This window comes from Embiotoca jacksoni, unplaced genomic scaffold (assembly GCF_022577435.1).
Source record: "Embiotoca jacksoni isolate LCO1_2020_lvr unplaced genomic scaffold, fEmbJac1.0.p SCAF_115, whole genome shotgun sequence".
Lineage (NCBI taxonomy): Eukaryota > Metazoa > Chordata > Actinopteri > Embiotocidae > Embiotoca > Embiotoca jacksoni.
The window spans coordinates 290,573-313,981 of NW_027185247.1; positions in this window are offsets into that span (position 1 = coordinate 290,573).

Here is a 23,409-nt window from a genome sequence, read left to right on the forward strand (position 1 = left end):
TGTTACCACGCGTGTTATCATGTGTTACCATGTGTTACCATGTGATACCATGTGTTAACATGTGTTATCATGTGTTACCATCTGTGTTGTCACGTGTTACCATGTGTGTTATCATGTGTTACCATGTGTGTTATCATGTTTACCATGTGTTATCATGTGTTCCCATCTGTTATAACGTGTTACCATGTGTTATCGTGTGTTACCATGTGTTATCATGTCTAACCATTTCTGTTATCATGTGCTACAACATGTTATCATTTTTTACCACGTGTTATCATGTGTAACCATGTGTTATTATGTCTTACCATGTGTAATCATGTGTTACCATGTGTTATCATGTTTTACCATGTCTGTTATCATGTGTTACCACGTGTTTCCATGTGTTATCAGGTGTTACCACGTGTTACCATGATTGTTATCAGGCGTTACCGTGTTACCATGTGTTACCATGTGTTGTAATGTGTTTCCATGTGATACCATGTGTAATCATGCGTGACCATGTTATCACGTGTGTTATCGTGTGGTACAATGTGTTACCGTGTGTTATCATTTGTTATCGTGTGTTACCATGTGTTACCACGTGTTATCATGTGTTATCATGTGTTACCATTTGATACCATGTCTGTTATCATGTGTTACCATGTGTTATCATGTGTTACAATGTGTGAACATGTGTTACCATGTTATCACGTTTTACCATGTTATCATGTGTTTCCATCTGTGTTATCATGTGTTACCATGTTTTATCATGTGTGATCGTGTGGTACAATGTGTTACCATGTGTTACCACGTGTTATCATGTGTCATCATGTGTTGCCATGTGTGTTATCATGTGTTACCACGTGTTATCATGTGTTACCATCTGTGTTATCATGTGTAACCATGTCTGTTGTCACGTGGGCCCATATGTGTCATCATGTGTTACAATGTGTGTTATCATGTGTTGCCATGTGTTATCATGTGTTGCCATCTGTGTTATCGTGTTAGCGTGTGTTGCCATGTCATCATGTGTTACCATGTGTTACCATGTGTTTCCATGTCAGTTATCATATTTTACCACATGTTACCATGTGTTATCATGTATTACCATGTTTTAACATGTGTTACCATCTGTGTTATCATGTTTCCATCTGTCATCATTTGTTACCATGTGTTATCAAGTGTTACCATGTCTGTTATCATATGTTAACACGTGTTAGCATAGGTAGGTAAGGTTGGTATTTACTTCATTAATCCCCGCGATGAAATTGTTTCACTACAGCAGCATACAGAAGCAACAAGATAATAATAGAAATAAAAGAATAAAATAATAGAACAGAATAGAATATAGAAAACAATAACATAGGTGTTATCATGTGTTGCCATGTCTGTTTTCACGTGGTCCCATCTGTTATACGATGTGTCAACATATGTAACCATGTGTTAACATGTGTTTCCACCTGTTACCATCTGTTACAATGTGTTATCAGGTTTTACCACGTGTTACCATGTGTTACCATGTGTTATCATGTATTCACATTTGTTAACATGTTTTACCATGTGTTACCATATCTGTTATCATGTGTTATCATGTGTTACCATGTGTTATCATGTGTTGCCATCTGTGTTTTCATGTTAGCGTGTATTGCCATGTCATCACGTGTTACCATGTGTTACCATGTGTGTTATCATGTGTTACCATGTGTTATCATGTGTTACCACGTGTGTTATCATGTGCTACCATCTGTTATCATGTATTTCCATTTGTCATCATGTGTTTCCATGTGTTACCATGCGTTATCAGGCGTGTTATCATGTGTTAACATGTGTTATCATGTGATACCATCTGTGTTGTCATGTGTTACCATGTGTGTTATCATGTGTTACCATGTGTGTTTTCATGTTTACCATGTGTTATCATGTGTTCCCATCTGTTATAACGTGTTACCATGTGTCATCATGTTATACCATGTCTGTTATCATGTTACCACGTGTTACCATGTATTATCATGTGTTACCACGTGTTGCCATGATTGTTATCAGGCGTTACCATGTGTTACCGCTTGGTACCATGGGTTACCATATGTTACCACATGGTACCATGGGTTACCATGTGTTACCTTGTGTTATCATGTGCTACCATGTTATCATGTGTTACCATCTGTGTTATCATGTGTTATCGTGTTTGTTATCGTTTGGTACAATGTGTTACCATGTGTTACCACGTGTTATCATGTGTTATCATGTGTTACCATGTCTGTTATCACGTGGGTCCATATGTGTCATCATGTGTTACAACGTGTTATCATGTGTTACCATGTGTTACCATGTCTGTTATCATATGTTACCACGTGTTACCATGTGTTATCATGTATTACCATGTTTTAACATGTGTTACCATGTCTGTTATCATGTGTTACCAAGTGTTATCATGTGTTACCATCTGTTATCATGTATTTCCATTTGTCATCATGTGTTTCCATGTGTAACCATTTGTTATCATGCGTGTTATCACGCGTGTTATCATGTCTTACCATGTATTATCATGTGTTACCATGTGTGAACACGTGTTACCATTTGTCATCATGTGTTACCATGTTACCATGTGATATTGTGTTACCGTGTGTAAACATGTTATTTTCTTACCATGTCTGTTATCATGTGTTACCATGTGTTACCATGTGTGTTATCATGTGTTAACATGTGTTATCATGTGTTACCACGCGTGTTATCATGTGTTACCATGTGTTACCATGTGATACCATGTGTTGACATGTGTTTGTTATCATGTTACCATGTGTGTTATCATGTTTACCATGTGTTATCATGTGTTCCCATCTGTTACGTGTTATCATGTGTTATCATTTGTTACCATGTGTTATCATGTCTTACCATTTCTGTTATCATGTGCTACAACATGTTATCATTTTTTACCACGTTTTATCACGTGTAACCATGTGTTATTATGTCTAACCATGTGTTATCATGTGTTACCATGTGTTATCATGTTTTACCATGTCTGTTATCATGTGTTACCACGTGTTACCATGTGTTACCACGTGTTATCATGTGTTACCATGTGACAACATGTTATCATGTGTTACCATGTGTTATCATGTTACAATGTGTGAACACGTGTTACCATGTTATCACGTTTTACCATGTTACCATGTGTTACCATCTGTGTTATCATGTGTTACCATGTTATCATGTTATACTATGTGTTAGCATGTGTTATCATGTTTTACCATGTGTTATTCTGTCTTACCATGTGTTATCATGTGTTACCACGTTTTACCATGTTTTATCATGTGTAACCATGTGTTATTCTGTCTTACCATGTGTTATCATGTGTTTACATGTGTTACCATATCTGTTATCACGTGTTACAACATGTTATCATTTTTTATCACGTGTTATCATGTGTTACCATGTGTTATCAAGTGTTACCATGTCTGTTATCACGTGGTCCCATCTCTGTTATCATGTGTTACCATGCGTATTATCATGTGTTACCATGTGTTATCATGTTTTACCATGTCTGTTAACATGTGTTACCACGTATTACCATGAGTGTTATCAGGCGCTACCGTGTTACCATGTGTTACCATTTGTTACCACTTGGTACCATGGGTTACCATATGTTACCACATTGTACCATGTGTTACCATGTGTTACCATGTTATCACGTGTTACCATCTGTGTTATCATGTGTTATCATGTGTTGCCATCTGTGTTATCATGTTAGCGTGTGTTGCCATGTCATCATGTGTTACCATGTGTTAGTATGTGTTATCATGTGTTATCATGTGTTTCCATGTGTGTTATCATGTGTTACCACGTGCTATCATGTGTTACCATCTGTGTTATCATGTGTCACCGTGTGTTATCATGTGTTGCCATCTGTGTTATCGTGTTAGCGTGTGTTGCCATGTCATCATGTGTTACCATGTGTTACCATGTGTTACCATGTCAGTTATCATATTTTACCACATGTTACCATGTGTTATCATGTATTACCATGTTTTAACATGTGTTACCATCTGTGTTATCATGTTTCCATCTGTCATCATTTGTTACCATGTGTTACCATTTGTTATCAAGTGTTACCATGTCTGTTATCATATGTTAACACGTGTTAACATAGGTAGGTAAGGTTGGTATTTACTTTATTAATCCCCGCGGTGAAATTGTTTCACTACAGCAGCATACAGAAGCAACAAGATAATAATAGAAATAAAAGAATAAAATAATAGAACAGAATAGAATATAGAAAACAATAACATAGGTGTTATCATGTGTTGCCATGTCTGTTATCACGTGGTCCCATCTGTTATACGATGTGTCAACATATGTTACCATGTGTTATCATGTGTTTCCACCTGTTACCATCTGTTACCATGTATTATCAGGTTTTACCACATGTTAACATGTGTTACCATGTGTTATCATGTATTCACATTTGTTAACATGTTTTACCATGTGTTACCATGTCTGTTATCATGTGTTATCATGTGTTACCATGTGTTATCATGTGTTGCCATCTGTGTTATCATGTTAGCGTGTGTTGCCATGTCATCACGTGTTACCATGTGTTACCATGTGTGTTATCATGTGTTACCATGTGTTATCATGTGTTACCACGTGTGTTATCATGTGTTACCATTTGTTATCATGTATTTCCATTTGTCATCATGTGTTACCATGTGTTACCATGCGTTATCATGCGTGTTATCATGTGTTGCCATGTTACCATGTGATACAATGTGTTAACATGTGTTATCATGTGTTACCATCTGTGTTGTCATGTGTTACCATGTGTGTTATCATGTGTTACCATGTGTGTTATCATGTTTACCATGTGTTATCATGTGTTCCCATCTGTTATAACGTGTTACCATGTGTTATCATGTTTTACCATGTCTGTTATCATGTTACCACGTGTTACCATGTATTATCATGTGTTACCACGTGTTACCATGATTGTTATCAGGCGTTGCCATGTTTTTCCACGTGGTACCATGCGTTACCATGTGTTACCATGTGTTATCACGTATTACCATGTGTTACCACGTGGTACCATGGGTTACCATTTGTTACCATGTGTTATAATGTGTTTCCATGTGATACCGTGTGTTATCATGCGTTACCATGTTATCCTGTGTGTTATCGTGTGGTACAATGTGTTACCGTGTGTTATCATTTGTTATCGTGTGTTACCATGTGTTACCACGTGTTATCAAGTGTTACCACGTGTTATCATGCGTTACAATGTATTATCATGTGTTACCATGTGTTACAATGTGTGAACACGTGTTACCATGTGTTTTATCATGTGTTACCATGTGATACTGTGTTACCATGTGTTTTATGATGTGTTATCATGTTACCATGTGATGCTGTGTGTTACCATGTGTAAACATGTGTTATAGTCTTACCATGTCTGTTATCATGTGTTGCACGTGTTACCATGTGTTACCATGTGATACCATGTGTTAACATGTGTTATCATGTGTTACCATCTGTGTTGTCACGTGTTACCATGTGTGTTATCATGTGTTACCATGTGTGTTATCATGTTTACCACGTGTTATCATGTGTTCCCATCTGTTATAATGTGTTACCATGTGTTATCATCTGTCACCATGTCTTAACATGTCTTACCATTTCTGTTGTCATGTGCTACAACATGTTATCATTTTTTACCATGTGTAACCATGTGTTATTATGTCTTACCATGTGTTATCATGTGTTACCATGCATGTTATCATGTGTTTCCATGTGTTACCATTTGATACCGCTTGGTACCATGGGTTACCATATGTTACCACATGGTACAATGGGTTACCATGTGTTACCCTGTGTTATCATGTGCTACCATGTTATCATGTGTTACCATCTGTGTTATCATGTGTTATCGTGTTTGTTATCGTTTGGTACAATGTGTTACCATGTGTTACCACGTGCTATCATGTGTTATCATGTGTTACCATGTCTGTTATCACGTGGGTCCATATGTGTCATCATGTGTTACAACGTGTTATCATGTGTTACCATGTGTTACCATGTCTGTTATCATATGTTTCCACGTGTTACCATGTGTTATCATGTATTACCATGTTTTAACATGTGTTACCATGTCTGTTATCATGTGTTATCATGTGTTACCATCTGTTATCATGTATTTCCATTTGTCATCATGTGTTTCCATGTGTTACCATGTGTTACCATGTGTTACCATGCGTTATCATGCGTGTTATCATGTGTTGCCATGTTACCATGTGATACCATGTGTGAACATGTGTTATCATGTGTTACCATCTATGTTGTCACGTGTTACCATGTTTGTTATCATGTTACCATGTGTGTTATCATGTTTACCATGTGTTATCATGTGTTCCCATCTGTTACGTGTTATCATGTGTTATCATCTGTTACCATGTGTTATCATGTCTTACCATTTCTGTTATCATGTGCTACAACATGTTATCATTTTTTACCACGTTTTATCATGTGTAACCATGTGTTATTATGTCTTACCATGTGTTATCATGTGTTACCATGTGTTATCATGTTTTACCATGTCTGTTATCATGTGTTACCACGTGTTACCATGTGTTACGACGTGTTACCATGATTGTTATCAGGCGATTCCGTGTTACCATGTGTTACCATGTGTTATCTTTACTTATTTTACTTTATTACTTTATTAATGCCCGCGGTGAAATTGTTTCACTACAGCAGCATACAGAAGCAACAAGATAATAATAGAAATAAAAGAATAAAATAATAGAATAGAATAGAATATAGAAAACAATAACATATGTGGTATCATGTGTTACCATGTCTGTTATCACGTGGTCCCATCTGTTATACGATGTGTCAACATATGTTACCATGTGTTATCATGTGTTACCACCTGTTACCATCTGTTACCATGTGTTATCAGGTTTTACCACGTGTTACCGTGTGTTACCATGTGTTATCATGTATTCACATTTGTTAACATGTTTTACCATATGTTACCATGTGTGTTATCATGTTACCATGTGTTACCATGTGTTTTAACGTGTTACCATGATACCATGTGTTATCATATATTACCACGTGTTAACATGTGTTACCATATGTGTTATCATGTGTTACCACGTGTGAACAGGTGTTACCATGTGTTATCGGATATTAGCATGTGTTATCATGTCTATTATCGTATGTTACCACGTGTTACCACGTGTTATCATGTGTTACCATGTGTTACCATGTGTTATCATGTGTTACCATGTGTTACCATGTGTTTTAACGTGTTACCATGTTACCATGTGTTATCATGTCTTACCATGTTACCATGTGATACGATGTTTTACCATGTGTTGTCATACATGTTACAATGTGTTATCATGTGCTACCACCTGTTACCATCTGTAACCGTGTTACCAGGGTTTACCAAGTGTTACCATGTGTGTTGTCATGTCTTACCATGTTACCATGTGATACTATGTTTTACTATGTGTTATCATGTGTAAACATGTGTTATTGTCTTACCATGTCTGTTATCACGTTTTAACACTTTTTACCACCTGTTATCATGTGTTACCATTTGTTAACACGTGTTACCATGTGTTGTCATGCGTGTTGCCATAATTTATCATGTGTTACCACCTGTTACCATCTGTTACCATGTGTTATCAGGGTTTACCACGTGTTACCATGTGTTACCATGTGTTATCATGTATTAACATTTGTTAACATGTGTTACCATGTGTTACCATATCTGTTATCATATGTTACCATGTGTTAACATGTGTTACCGTGTGATATTATGTGTTACCATGTGGAAACATGTTTTATTGTCTTACCATGTCTGTTATCATGTGTTACCACGTATTAACATGTGTTACCATGTGTAACCATGTGTTACCATGTGTTACCATGCGTTATCATGCGTGTTATCATGTGTTGCCATGTTACCATGTGATACCATGTGTTAACACGTGTTACCATGTGTTGTCATGCGTGTTGCCATGTGTTATCATGTACTACCACCTGTTACCATGTGTTTTCAGGGTTTACCACGTGTTACCATGTGTTACCATGTGTTATCATGTATTCACATTTGTTAACATGTTTTACCATGTGTTGCCATATCTGTTATCATGTGTTATCATGTGTTACCATGTGTTATCATGTGTTGCCATCTGTGTTATCATGTTAGCGTGTATTGCCATGTCATCAAGTGTTACCATGTGTTACCATGTGTGTTATCATGTGTTACCACGTGTGTTATCATGTGTTACCATCTGTTATCATGTATTTCCATTTGTCATCATGTGTTTCCATGTGTTACCATGCGTTATCATGCGTGTTATCATGTGTTGCCATGTTACCATGTGATACCATGTGTTAACATGTGTTATCATGTGATACCATCTGTGTTACCATGTGTTACCATGTGTTATCACGTATTACCATGTGTTACCACGTGGTACCATGGGTTACCATTTGTTACCATGTGTTATAATGTGTTTCCATGTGATACCGTGTGTTATCATGCGTTACCATGTTATCCTGTGTGTTATCGTGTGGTACAATGTGTTACCGTGTGTTATCATTTGTTATCGTGTGCTACCATGTGTTACCACGTGTTGTCAAGTGTTACCACGTGTTATCATGCATTACAATGTATTATCATGTGTTACCATGTTTTACAATGTGTGAACACGTGTTACCATGTGTTTTATCATGATTTACCATGTGATACTGTGTTACCATGTGTTTTATAAAGTGTTATCATGTTACCATGTGATAATGTGTGTTACCATGTGTAAACATGTGTTATAGTCTTACCATGTCTGTTATCATGTGTTACCACGTGTTACCATGTGTTACCATGTGATACCATGTGTTAACATGTGTTATCATGTGTTACCATCTGTGTTGTCACGTGTTACCATGTGTGTTATCATGTGTTACCATGTGTATTATCATGTTTACCACGTGTTATAATGTGTTACCATGTGCTATCATCTGTCACCATGTCTTACCATGTCTTACCATTTCTGTTATCATGTGCTACAACATGTTATCATTTTTTACCATGTGTAAACATGTGTTATTATGTCTTACCATGTGTTATCATGTGTTACCATGCATGTTATCATGTGTTACCATGTGTTACCATGAGTGTTATCCGGCGTTACCGTGTTACCATGTGTTACCATGTGTTACCATTTGTTTCCGCTTGGTACCATGGGTTACCATATGTTACCACATGGTACCATGGGTTACCATGTGTTACCCTGTGTTATCATGTGCTACCATGTTATCATGTGTTACCATCTGTGTTATCATGTGTTATCGTGTTTGTTATCGTTTGGTACAATGTGTTACCATGTGTTACCACGTGTTATCATGTGTTATCATGTGTTACCATGTCTGTTATCACGTGGGTCCATATGTGTCATCATGTGTTACAACGTGTTATCACGTGTTACCATGTGTTACCATGTCTGTTATCATATGTTACCACGTGTTACCATGTGTTATCATGTATTACCATGTTTTAACATGTGTTACCATGTCTGTTATCATGTGTTACCATGTGTTATCATGTGTTACCATCTGTTATCATGTATTTCCATTTGTCATCATGTGTTTCCATGTGTTACCATTTGTTATCATGCGTGTTATCACGCGTGTTATCATGTCTTACCATGTATTATCATGTGTTACCATGTGTGAACACGTGTTACCATTTGTCATCATGTGTTACCATGTTACCATGTGATATTGTGTTACCGTGTGTAAACATGTTATTTTCTTACCATGTCTGTAATCATGTGTTACCATGTGTTACCATGTGTGTTATCATGTGTTAACATGTGTTATCATGTGTTACCACGCGTGTTATCATGTGTTACCATGTGTTACCATGTGATACCATGTGTTAACATGTGTTATCATGTGTTACCATCTGTGTTGTCACGTGTTACCATGTGTGTTATCATGTGTTACCATGTGTGTTATCATGTTTACCATGTGTTATCATGTGTTCCCATCTGTTATAACGTGTTACCATGTGTTATCGTGTGTTACCATGTGTTATCATGTCTAACCATTTCTGTTATCATGTGCTACAACATGTTATCATTTTTTACCACGTGTTATCATGTGTAACCATGTGTTATTATGTCTTACCATGTGTAATCATGTGTTACCATGTGTTATCATGTTTTACCATGTCTGTTATCATGTGTTACCACGTGTTTCCATGTGTTATCAGGTGTTACCACGTGTTACCATGATTGTTATCAGGCGTTACCGTGTTACCATGTGTTACCATGTGTTGTAATGTGTTTCCATGTGATACCATGTGTAATCATGCGTGACCATGTTATCACGTGTGTTATCGTGTGGTACAATGTGTTACCGTGTGTTATCATTTGTTATCGTGTGTTACCATGTGTTACCACGTGTTATCATGTGTTATCATGTGTTATCATTTGATACCATGTCTGTTATCATGTGTTACCATGTGTTATCATGTGTTACAATGTGTGAACATGTGTTACCATGTTATCACGTTTTACCATGTTATCATGTGTTTCCATCTGTGTTATCATGTGTTACCATGTTTTATCATGTGTGATCGTGTGGTACAATGTGTTACCATGTGTTACCACGTGTTATCATGTGTCATCATGTGTTGCCATGTGTGTTATCATGTGTTACCACGTGTTATCATGTGTTACCATCTGTGTTATCATGTGTAACCATGTCTGTTGTCACGTGGGCCCATATGTGTCATCATGTGTTACAATGTGTGTTATCATGTGTTGCCATGTGTTATCATGTGTTGCCATCTGTGTTATCGTGTTAGCGTGTGTTGCCATGTCATCATGTGTTACCATGTGTTACCATGTGTTTCCATGTCAGTTATCATATTTTACCACATGTTACCATGTGTTATCATGTATTACCATGTTTTAACATGTGTTACCATCTGTGTTATCATGTTTCCATCTGTCATCATTTGTTACCATGTGTTACCATTTGTTATCAAGTGTTACCATGTCTGTTATCATATGTTAACACGTGTTAGCATAGGTAGGTAAGGTTGGTATTTACTTCATTAATCCCCGCGATGAAATTGTTTCACTACAGCAGCATGCAGAAGCAACAAGATAATAATAGAAATAAAAGAATAAAATAATAGAACAGAATAGAATATAGAAAACAATAACATAGGTGTTATCATGTGTTGCCATGTCTGTTTTCACGTGGTCCCATCTGTTATACGATGTGTCAACATATGTAACCATGTGTTAACATGTGTTTCCACCTGTTACCATCTGTTACAATGTGTTATCAGGTTTTACCACGTGTTACCATGTGTTATCATGTATTCACATTTGTTAACATGTTTTACCATGTGTTACCATATCTGTTATCATGTGTTATCATGTGTTACCATGTGTTATCATGTGTTGCCATCTGTGTTTTCATGTTAGCGTGTATTGCCATGTCATCACGTGTTACCATGTGTTACCATGTGTGTTATCATGTGTTACCATGTGTTATCATGTGTTACCACGTGTGTTATCATGTGCTACCATCTGTTATCATGTATTTCCATTTGTCATCATGTGTTTCCATGTGTTACCATGCGTTATCAGGCATGTTATCATGTGTTAACATGTGTTATCATGTGATACCATCTGTGTTGTCATGTGTTACCATATATTCACATTTGTTAACATGTTTTACCATGTGTTACCATATCTGTTATCATGTGTTATCATGTGTTACCATGTGTTATCATGTGTTGCCATCTGTGTTTTCATGTTAGCGTGTATTGCCATGTCATCACGTGTTACCATGTGTTACCATGTGTGTTATCATGTGTTACCATGTGTTATCATGTGTTACCACGTGTGTTATCATGTGCTACCATCTGTTATCATGTATTTCCATTTGTCATCATGTGTTTCCATGTGTTACCATGCGTTATCAGGCATGTTATCATGTGTTAACATGTGTTATCATGTGATACCATCTGTGTTGTCATGTGTTACCATGTGTGTTATCATGTGTTACCATGTGTGTTTTCATGTTTACCATGTGTTATCATGTGTTCCCATCTGTTATAACGTGTTACCATGTGTCATCATGTTATACCATGTCTGTTATCATGTTACCACGTGTTACCATGTATTATCATGTGTTACCACGTGTTGCCATGATTGTTATCAGGCGTTACCATGTGTTACCGCTTGGTACCATGGGTTACCATATGTTACCACATGGTACCATGGGTTACCATGTGTTACCTTGTGTTATCATGTGCTACCATGTTATCATGTGTTACCATCTGTGTTATCATGTGTTATCGTGTTTGTTATCGTTTGGTACAATGTGTTACCATGTGTTACCACGTGTTATCATGTGTTATCATGTGTTACCATGTCTGTTATCACGTGGGTCCATATGTGTCATCATGTGTTACAACGTGTTATCATGTGTTACCATGTGTTACCATGTCTGTTATCATATGTTACCACGTGTTACCATGTGTTATCATGTATTACCATGTTTTAACATGTGTTACCATGTCTGTTATCATGTGTTACCATGTGTTATCATGTGTTACCATCTGTTATCATGTATTTCCATTTGTCATCATGTGTTTCCATGTGTAACCATTTGTTATCATGCGTGTTATCACGCGTGTTATCATGTCTTACCATGTATTATCATGTGTTACCATGTGTGAACACGTGTTACCATTTGTCATCATGTGTTACCATGTTACCATGTGATATTGTGTTACCGTGTGTAAACATGTTATTTTCTTACCATGTCTGTTATCATGTGTTACCATGTGTTACCATGTCTGTTATCATGTGTTACCATGTGTTACCATGTGTGTTATCATGTGTTAACATGTGTTATCATGTGTTACCACGCGTGTTATCATGTGTTACCATGTGTTACCATGTGATACCATGTGTTGACATGTGTTTGTTATCATGTTACCATGTGTGTTATCATGTTTACCATGTGTTATCATGTGTTCCCATCTGTTACGTGTTATCATGAGTTATCATCTGTTACCATGTGTTATCATGTCTTACCATTTCTGTTATCATGTGCTACAACATGTTATCATTTTTTACCACGTTTTATCACGTGTAACCATGTGTTATTATGTCTAACCATGTGTTATCATGTGTTACCATGTGTTATCATGTTTTACCATGTCTGTTATCATGTGTTACCACGTGTTACCATGTGTTACCACGTGTTATCATGTGTTACCATGTGACAACATGTTATCATGTGTTACCATGTGTTATCATGTTACAATGTGTGAACACGTGTTACCATGTTATCACGTTTTACCATGTTACCATGTGTTACCATCTGTGTTATCATGTGTTACCATGTTATCATGTTATACTATGTGTTAGCATGTGTTATCATGTTTTACCATGTGTTATTCTGTCTTACCATGTGTTATCATGTGTCACCACGTTTTACCATGTTTTATCATGTGTAACCATGTGTTATTCTGTCTTACCATGTGTTATCATGTGTTTACATGTGTTACCATATCTGTTATCACGTGTTACAACATGTTATCATTTTTTATCACGTGTTATCATGTGTTACCATGTGTTATCAAGTGTTACCATGTCTGTTATCACGTGGTCCCATCTCTGTTATCATGTGTTACCATGCGTATTATCATGTGTTACCATGTGTTATCATGTTTTACCATGTCTGTTAACATGTGTTACCACGTATTACCATGAGTGTTATCAGGCGCTACCGTGTTACCATGTGTTACCATTTGTTACCACTTGGTACCATGGGTTACCATATGTTACCACATTGTACCATGTGTTACCATGTGTTACCATGTTATCACGTGTTACCATCTGTGTTATCATGTGTTATCATGTGTTGCCATCTGTGTTATCATGTTAGCGTGTGTTGCCATGTCATCATGTGTTACCATGTGTTAGTATGTGTTATCATGTGTTATCATGTGTTTCCATGTGTGTTATCATGTGTTACCACGTGTTATCATGTGTTACCATCTGTGTTATCATGTGTCACCGTGTGTTATCATGTGTTGCCATCTGTGTTATCGTGTTAGCGTGTGTTGCCATGTCATCATGTGTTACCATGTGTTACCATGTGTTACCATGTCAGTTATCATATTTTACCACATGTTACCATGTGTTATCATATATTACCATGTTTTAACATGTGTTACCATCTGTGTTATCATGTTTCCATCTGTCATCATTTGTTACCATGTGTTACCATTTGTTATCAAGTGTTACCATGTCTGTTATCATATGTTAACACGTGTTAACATAGGTAGGTAAGGTTGGTATTTACTTTATTAATCCCCGCGGTGAAATTGTTTCACTACAGCAGCATACAGAAGCAACAAGATAATAATAGAAATAAAAGAATAAAATAATAGAACAGAATAGAATATAGAAAACAATAACATAGGTGTTATCATGTGTTGCCATGTCTGTTATCACGTGGTCCCATCTGTTATACGATGTGTCAACATATGTTACCATGTGTTATCATGTGTTTCCACCTGTTACCATCTGTTACCATGTATTATCAGGTTTTACCACGTGTTACCATGTGTTACCATGTGTTATCATGTATTCACATTTGTTAACATGTTTTACCATGTGTTACCATGTCTGTTATCATGTGTTATCATGTGTTACCATGTGTTATCATGTGTTGCCATCTGTGTTATCATGTTAGCGTGTGTTGCCATGTCATCACGTGTTACCATGTGTTACCATGTGTGTTATCATGTGTTACCATGTGTTATCATGTGTTACCACGTGTGTTATCATGTGTTACCATTTGTTATCATGTATTTCCATTTGTCATCATGTGTTACCATGTGTTACCATGCGTTATCATGCGTGTTATCATGTGTTGCCATGTTACCATGTGATACAATGTGTTAACATGTGTTATCATGTGTTACCATCTGTGTTGTCATGTGTTACCATGTGTGTTATCATGTGTTACCATGTGTGTTATCATGTTTACCATGTGTTATCATGTGTTCCCATCTGTTATAACGTGTTACCATGTGTTATCATGTTTTACCATGTCTGTTATCATGTTACCACGTGTTACCATGTATTATCATGTGTTACCACGTGTTACCATGATTGTTATCAGGCGTTGCCATGTTTTTCCACGTGGTACCATGCGTTACCATGTGTTACCATGTGTTATCACGTATTACCATGTGTTACCACGTGGTACCATGGGTTACCATTTGTTACCATGTGTTATAATGTGTTTCCATGTGATACCGTGTGTTATCATGCGTTACCATTTTATCCTGTGTGTTATCGTGTGGTACAATGTGTTACCATGTGTTATCATTTGTTATCGTGTGTTACCATGTGTTACCACGTGTTATCAAGTGTTACCACGTGTTATCATGCGTTACAATGTATTATCATGTGTTACCATGTGTTACAATGTGTGAACACGTGTTACCATGTGTTTTATCATGTGTTACCATGTGATACTGTGTTACCATGTGTTTTATGATGTGTTATCATGTTACCATGTGATGCTGTGTTACCATGTGTAAACATGTGTTATAGTCTTACCATGTCTGTTATCATGTGTTGCACGTGTTACCATGTGTTACCATGTGATACCATGTGTTAACATGTGTTATCATGTGTTACCATCTGTGTTGTCACGTGTTACCATGTGTGTTATCATGTGTTACCATGTGTGTTATCATGTTTACCACGTGTTATCATGTGTTCCCATCTGTTATAATGTGTTACCATGTGTTATCATCTGTCACCATGTCTTAACATGTCTTACCATTTCTGTTGTCATGTGCTACAACATGTTATCATTTTTTACCATGTGTAACCATGTGTTATTATGTCTTACCATGTGTTATCATGTGTTACCATGCATGTTATCATGTGTTTCCATGTGTTACCATTTGATACCGCTTGGTACCATGGGTTACCATATGTTACCACATGGTACAATGGGTTACCATGTGTTACCCTGTGTTATCATGTGCTACCATGTTATCATGTGTTACCATCTGTGTTATCATGTGTTATCGTGTTTGTTATCGTTTGGTACAATGTGTTACCATGTGTTACCACGTGCTATCATGTGTTATCATGTGTTACCATGTCTGTTATCACGTGGGTCCATATGTGTCATCATGTGTTACAACGTGTTATCATGTGTTACCATGTGTTACCATGTCTGTTATCATATGTTTCCACGTGTTACCATGTGTTATCATGTATTACCATGTTTTAACATGTGTTACCATGTCTGTTATCATGTGTTATCATGTGTTACCATCTGTTATCATGTATTTCCATTTGTCATCATGTGTTTCCATGTGTTACCATGTGTTACCATGTGTTACCATGCGTTATCATGCGTGTTATCATGTGTTGCCATGTTACCATGTGATACCATGTGTGAACATGTGTTATCATGTGTTACCATCTATGTTGTCACGTGTTACCATGTTTGTTATCATGTTACCATGTGTGTTATCATGTTTACCATGTGTTATCATGTGTTCCCATCTGTTACGTGTTATCATGTGTTATCATCTGTTACCATGTGTTATCATGTCTTACCATTTCTGTTATCATGTGCTACAACATGTTATCATTTTTTACCACGTTTTATCATGTGTAACCATGTGTTATTATGTCTTACCATGTGTTATCATGTGTTACCATGTGTTATCATGTTTTACCATGTCTGTTATCATGTGTTACCACGTGTTACCATGTGTTACGACGTGTTACCATGATTGTTATCAGGCGATTCCGTGTTACCATGTGTTACCATGTGTTATCTTTACTTATTTTACTTTATTACTTTATTAATCCCCGCGGTGAAATTGTTTCACTACAGCAGCATACAGAAGCAACAAGATAATAATAGAAATAAAAGAAGAAAATAATAGAATAGAATAGAATATAGAAAACAATAACATATGTGGTATCATGTGTTACATGTCTGTTATCACGTGGTCCCATCTGTTATACGATGTGTCAACATATGTTACCATGTGTTATCATGTGTTACCACCTGTTACCATCTGTTACCATGTGTTATCAGGTTTTACCACGTGTTACCGTGTGTTACCATGTGTTATCATGTATTCACATTTGTTAACATGTTTTACCATATGTTACCATGTGTGTTATCATGTTACCATGTGTTACCATGTGTTTTAACGTGTTACCATGATACCATGTGTTATCATATATCACCACGTGTTAACATGTGTTACCATATGTGTTATCATGTGTTACCACGTGTGAACAGGTGTTACCATGTGTTATCGGATATTAGCATGTGTTATCATGTCTATTATCGTATGTTACCACGTGTTACCACGTGTTATCATGTGTTACCATGTGTTACCATGTGTTATCATGTGTTACCATGTGTTACCATGTGTTTTAACGTGTTACCATGTTACCATGTGTTATCATGTCTTACCATGTTACCATGTGATACGATGTTTTACCATGTGTTGTCATACATGTTACAATGTGTTATCATGTGCTACCACCTGTTACCATCTGTTACCGTGTTACCAGGGTTTACCACGTGTTACCATGTGTGTTGTCATGTCTTACCATGTTACCATGTGATACTATGTTTTACTATGTGTTATCATGTGTAAACATGTGTTATTGTCTTACCATGTCTGTTATCACGTTTTAACACTTTTTACCACCTGTTATCATGTGTTACCATTTGTTAACACGTGTTACCATGTGTTGTCATGCGTGTTGCCATAATTTATCATGTGTTACCACCTGTTACCATCTGTTACCATGTGTTATCAGGGTTTACCACGTGTTACCATGTGTTACCATGTGTTATCATGTATTAACATTTGTTAACATGTGTTACCATGTGTTACCATATCTGTTATCATATGTTACCATGTGTTAACATGTGTTACCGTGTGATATTATGTGTTACCATGTGGAAACATGTTTTATTGTCTTACCATGTCTGTTATCATGTGTTACCACGTATTAACATGTGTTACCATGTGTAACCATGTGTTACCATGTGTTACCATGCGTTATCATGCGTGTTATCATGTGTTGCCATGTTACCATGTGATACCATGTGTTAACACGTGTTACCATGTGTTGTCATGCGTGTTGCCATGTGTTATCATGTACTACCACCTGTTACCATGTGTTTTCAGGGTTTACCACGTGTTACCATGTGTTACCATGTGTTATCATGTATTAACATTTGAAAACATGTGTTACCTTGTGTTACCATGTTTGTTATCATATGTTACTATGTGTTATCATGTATTACCATATGTGTTATCATGTCTTACCATATGTGTTTTCATGTTTCCATCTGTCATCATTTGTTACCATGTGTTACCATGTGTTATCAAGTGTTACCATGTCTGTTATCATATGTTAACACGTGTTAACATAGGTAGGTAAGGTTGGTATTTACTTTATTAATCCCCGCGGTGAAATTGTTTCACTACAGCAGCATACAGAAGCAACAAGATAATAATAGAAATAAAAGAATAAAATAATAGAATAGAATAGAATGTAGAAAACAATAACATATGTGTTATCATGTGTTACCATGTCTGTTATCACGTGGTCCCATCTGTTATACGATGTGTCAACACATGTTACCATGTGTTATCATGTGTTACCATGTGTTATCATGTGTTACCATGTGTTATCAGGTTTTACCACGTGTTACCATGTGTTACCATGTGTTATCATGTATTCACATTTGTTAACATGTTTTACCAAGTGTTACCATGTCTGTTATCATGTGTTACCATGTGTTACCATGTATTCTCATGTGTTACCATGTGTTATCATGTATTAACATTTGCGAACATATGTTACCATGTGTGTTATCATGTTACCATGTGTTACCATGTGTTTTAACGTGTTACCATGTTACCATGTTTTATCATGTCTTACAATGTTAACATGTGTTACGATGTGTGTTATCATGTGTTATCATGTCTTACCATGTGTTACCATGTATTATCATGTGTTACCATGTGTGTTATCATGTCTTACCATGTTACCATGTGATACGATGTTTTACCATGTGTTATCATGTGTAAACATGTTATAGTCTTACCATGTCTGTTGTCACTTTTTACCACGTGTTACCATTTGTTATCATGTCTTACCATTTGTTAACATGTGCTACCATGTGTTGTCATGTGTTAATATGTGTTACCATGTCTGTTATCATGTGTTACCATGAATGTTATCATGTTAACATGTGTTATCATGTGTTACCATGTGTTGTCATGCGTGTTACCATGTGTTATCATGTGTTACCACCTGTTACCATCTGTTACCATGTGCTACCAGGGTTTACCACGTGTTACCATGTGTTACCATGTGTTATCATATATTAACATTTGTTAACATGTGTAACCATGTGTGTTATCATGTTTTATCATGTGTTACCATGTATTATCATGTGTTACCATGTGTGTTATCATGTCTTACCATGTTACCATTTGATACTATGTTTTACTACGTGTTATCGTGTGTAAACATGTGTTATTGTCTTACCATGTCTGTTGTCACGTTTTGCCACTTTTTACCACTTGTTATCATGTGTTACCACCTGTTACCATCTGTTACCATGTGTTATCAGGGTTTGCCACGTGTTACCATGTCTTATCATGTATTAACAATTGTAAACATGTGTTACCTTGTGTTCCATGTGGACACGTGTCATTGTCTTACCATGTCTGTTATCATGTGTTACCATGTCTGTTATCATGTGTTGCCACGTGTTACCATGTGTTATCATGTATTACCATGTGTTAACATGTGTCACCATGTGTTATCAGGTGTTACCACCTGTCACCATCTGTTACCATGTGTTACCATGTGTTATCATGTATTCACATTTGTTAACATGTGTTACCATGTGTTACCATGTCTGTTTTCATGTGTTGCCACGTGTTATCACGTGATACGATGTGTTGACCATGTTTTATCATGTTTTATCATGTCTGTTATCATGTGTTGCCACGTGTTATCACGTGATACGATGTGTTGCCATGTGTTATCATGTGTAAACCTGTGTTATTGTCTTACCATGTGTTATCATGTGTTACAATGTGTTTTATCATGTGTTACCATGTATGTTATGATGTGTTACCTTGTGTGTTATGATGTTTACCATCTGTTATCATGTATTTCCATTTGTCATCATGTGTTTCCATGTGTTACCATGTGTTACCATGTGTTACCATGTGTTACCATGCGTTATCATGCGTGTTATCATGTGTTGCCATGTTACCATGTGATGCCATGTGTGAACATGTGTTATCACGTGTTACCATGTGTTGTCATCTTTTACCATGTGTTATCATGTCTTACCATTTCTGTTTTCATGTGCTACAACATGTTATCATTTTTTACCACGTGTTATCATGTGTAACCATGTGTTATTATGTCTTACCATGTGTTATCATGTGTTACCATGTGTTATCATGTTTTACCATGTCTGTTATCATGTGTTATCACGTGTTACCATGTGTTACCATGATTGTTATCAGGCGTTACCGTGTTACCATGTTTTACCATGTGTTACCACGTGGTACCATGGGTTACCATGTGTTACCATGTGTTACCATGTGTTATTATGTCTTGCCATGTGTTATCATGTGTTACCATGTGTTATCACGTATTAACATTTGTTAACATGTGTTACCTTGTGTTACCATGTTTGTTATCATATGTTACCATGTGTTATCATGTATTACCATGTGTGTTATCATGTCTTACCATCTGTGTTATCATGTTTCCATCTGTCATCATTTGTTACCATGTGTTACCATGTGTTATCAAGTGTTACCATGTCTGTTATCACGTGGTCCCATCTCTGTTATCATGTGTTACCATGCGTATTATCATGTTTTACCATGTGTTATCATGTTTTACCATGTCTGTTAACATGTGTTACCACGTATTACCATGAGTGTTATCAAGCGTTACCATGTTACCATGTGTTACCATGTGTTACCATTTGTTACCACTTGGTACCATGGGTTACCATATGTTACCACATTGTACCATGTGCTACCATGTGTTACCATGTTATCACGTGTTACCATCTGTGTTATCATGTGTTGTCGTGTTTGTTATCGTGTGGTACAATGTGTTACCATGTGTTACCACGTGTTATCATGTGTTATCATGTGTTGCCATGTGTGTTATCATGTGTTACCACGTGTTATCATGTGTTACCATCTGTGTTATCATGTGTTACCACGTATTACCATGAGTGTTATCAGGCGTTACCGTGTTACCATGTGTTACCATGTGTTACCATTTGTTACCACTTGGTACCATGGGTTACCATATGTTACCACATTGTACCATGTGTTACCATGTTATCACGTGTTACCATCTGTGTAATCATGTGTAATCGTGTTTGTTATCGTGTGGTACAATGTGTTTCCATGTGTTACCACGTGTTATCATGTGTCATCATGTGTTGCCATGTGTGTTATCATGTGTTACCACGTGTTATCATGTGTTACCACCTGTGTTATCATGTGTTACCATGTCTGTTATCACGTGGGCCCATATGTGTCATCATGTGTTACAATGTGTGTTATCATGTGTTAACATGTGTTACCATATCTGTTATCACGTGTTACAACATGTTATCATTTTTTATCACGTGTTATCAAGTGTAACCATGTGTTATTATGTCTTACCATGTTTTATCATTTGTTACCATGTCTGTTATCACGTGGTCCCATCTCTGTCATCATGTGTTACCATGCGTATTATCATGTGTTACCATGTGTTATCATGTTTTACCATGTCTGTTAACATGTGTTACCACGTATTACCATGAGTGTTATCAGGCGTTACCGTGTTACCATGTGTTACCATGTGTTACCATGTTATCACGTGTTACCATCTGTGTAATCATGTGTTATCGTGTTTGTTATCGTGTGGTACAATGTGTTACCATGTGTTACCACGTGTTATCATGTGTTATCATGTGTTGCCATGTGTGTTACCATGTGTTACCACGTGTTATCATGTGTTACCATCTGTGTTATCATGTGTTACCATGTCTGTTATCACGTGGGCCCATATGTGTTACAATGTGTGTTATCATGTGTTTCCATGTGTTACCATGTGTTACCATGTCAGTTATCATATTTTACCACGTTACCATGTGTTATCATGTATTACCATGTTTTAACATGTGTTACCATCTGTGTTATCATGTTTCCATCTGTCATCATTTGTTACCATGTGTTACCATTTGTTATCAAGTGTTACCATGTCTGTTATCATATGTTAACACGTGTTAACATAGGTAGGTAAGGTTGGTATTTACTTCATTAATCCCCGCGGTGAATTTTTTTTCACGACAGCAGCATACAGAAGCAACAAGATAATAATAGAAATAAAAGAATAAAATAATATAACAGAATAGAATATAGAAAACATTAATATATGTGTTATCATGTGTTGCCATGTCTGTTATCACGTGGTCCCATCTGTTATACGATGTGTCAACATATGTTACCATGTGTTATCATGTGTTTCCACCTGTTACCATCTGTTATCATGTGTTATCATGTGTTACCATGTGTTATCATGTGTTGCCATCTGTGTTATCATGTTAGCGTGTGTTGCCATGTCATCACTTGTTACCATGTGTTACCATGTGTTACCATGTGTGTTATCATGTGTTACCATATGTTGTCATGTGTTACCACGTGTTATCATGTGTTACCATCTGTTATCATGTATTTCCATTTGTCATCATGTGTTACCATGTGTTACTATGCGTTATCATGCGTGTTATCATGTGTTGCCATGTTACCATGTGATACCATGTGTTAACATGTGTTATCATGTGTTACCATCTGTGTTGTCACGTGTTACCATGTGTGTTATCATGCAACCATGTGTGTTATCATGTTTACCATGTGTTATCATGTGTTCCCATCTGTTATAATGTGTTACCATGTGTTATCATCTATTACCATGTGTTATCATGTCTTAACATTTCTGTTATCATGTGCTCCAACATGTTATCATTTTTTACCACGTGTTATCATGTGTAACCATGTGTTATTATGTCCTACCATGTGTTATCATTTGTTACCATGTATTATCTTGTTTTACCATGTCAGTTATCATGTGTTACCACGTGTTACCATGATTGTTATCAGGCGTTACCGTGTTGCCATATGTTACCATGTGTTACCACGTGGTACCATGGGTTACCATGTGTTACCATGTGTTATTATGTCTTACCATGTTTGTTATCATATGTTACCATGTG